Here is a 2,040-nt window from a genome sequence, read left to right on the forward strand (position 1 = left end):
AAGAGAGAGAAATGTATTTACATTTTCATTTATTTATATTGTATAAGTAGAGTGAAACATGAAAAGTGGAGTTGACTTTTTAAGTAAAACACAAGCAAAATGGCCAAGCTTCCTGATATAAAGCTTGCTGATCACACAATTGAGTGACATAAAATGGTCACTCGTTAAACAAGTCGATTGAGAATGAGGCCCTGTTTAGAAAATGACGATCTGAACAGAACGTGCAAAAAAATGGCGTCTTGTCTCCACTTTTTATTCGGTGTCTAGACACGCGTTTATCAGAGAAAATGTGTGCATACGGTAAAGCAAGAGTGTGTGTGCATGGCAGACAACAAGGAGGTGCAGTGATTTAACTCCGCCATGACTGTGTGCATGGGTAAAATCTCCCTTTGTCTCTGATCTGCGTTCTTCGTCAATGATCTGCGTCTCGAAAACTAAAATGACGGCTACTAGCAAAGAAACAGCAGAAGAGTCAGTAAAATTGTTGGAAGGACTCCTGTTTGGATATTAAAGCAGCCAGAGCAGCTTGAAAGGCCGACGGATGGACATTGTCAGACATGTTTGTTTACTTCCCTGTCATGACAAGCACGTACATGACATGAGCAGAGTTTTGAATTTGGGGGCGTGTATATGGGAACGCAAGGGCAGAGCGGATTCAACGTTTCCAATCTGGAGAGTGGTTCCAAACGTTTGCGTATTCAAGCCCGCAAAAGGCCGTCACCAAGGTGCCCGTGGGCACCAAGTGGCCCCCAGGGACCATATGATTAGCCCACGGGCATGTTTGGGAAAAATAGCTCATCAATGATAGGACATGGTCATTTTCTAGGAAGGTTGTCAGTGATAATAATTGAGATGTAAACACTGAAAGAGATTTATCAACACAAAGTGTTGCACATGATCTGTTTCCTAATTATTGTAAGAAAGCATTCACATGATCCGCGTCGTCGCATAAATAATGACAATTAACTATAAATAATATCAGATATCGGGCGGCCCGGTGGTCCAGTGGTTAGCGCGTCGACCTCACAGTGCAATCCCGGCTCCGGCCTCCCTGTGTGGAGTTTGCATGTTCTCCCCGGGCCTGTGTGGGTTTTTCTCCGGGTACTCTGGTTTTCTCCCACATGCCCTGTGAACTGTGTGCCCTGCGATTGGTTGGCAACCGGTTCAGGGTGTCCCCCGCTACTGTCCGAAAACAGCTGGGATAGGCTCCAGCACCCCCCGCGACCCTTGTGAGGATAAAGCGGATGGGAAAATGAATGAATGAATGAATAATATCAGATACTGTATCATTCAATCTAATGAGAGCAAAAGTGTTCTGTGAGAAGCAGTATCAAACTAGGAGCCCTTCACGTTCATCAGTATCCAAAAGGTTGGTGACCCCTGATCTAAACGAAAATGGAACATGTTTTTATCCGCAAGCGTCCCTGTATACATGGGCCCTTGGGGCCCTGCTGATTTGCTCGGCCGATATTTTCTTCTTTGCCGAAATTGCAGATTTGTTGCCAATAAATATCTTTGGTTTTGGTCTTTTTATCCACATTACAACACAAAGCAAAGAAGACATTCAACAAAAAAAAAAAAAAAAAGCGAACCGATCACCAACTGATTTGATCAGAAGATGCAGCAATCTATCCAATCAAATTTTTTTTAAAAAACCTGTTTACTCAACTACAGTTGAGACACGCTATTCTCGAGGGGATTGGGACCGACCCGGCCCACGAATGGCCAAAATTTACATAAGAACTGATTTCCACTGAAATGCAATCGAAAATCCATTTGAGCTGACAAAAGTCCAATTTTACCCAGAGCGGCCTCAGTGAATACAAACCAGTGATATTTTTAGGTATGTTTATTTTGGGGTCACTTTCATATGGTGACTCTCCTGGTATATTGGGCATTTTCACCCACTGCGGTTGGGTTTTGCAATGTATTCCCCCACCATAAAACGGGGGTTCTCTGTACAGTTTTCCTGTTGTCACGTTTCGTGTGTGTGTGTGTGTGTGTGTGTGTGTGTGTGTGTGCGTGTGTGTGTGGGTGTGG

The sequence above is a fragment of the Hippocampus comes genome, unplaced genomic scaffold (assembly GCF_001891065.2).
Source record: "Hippocampus comes isolate QL1 unplaced genomic scaffold, H_comes_QL1_v1.1 scaffold129, whole genome shotgun sequence".
Lineage (NCBI taxonomy): Eukaryota > Metazoa > Chordata > Actinopteri > Syngnathiformes > Syngnathidae > Hippocampus > Hippocampus comes.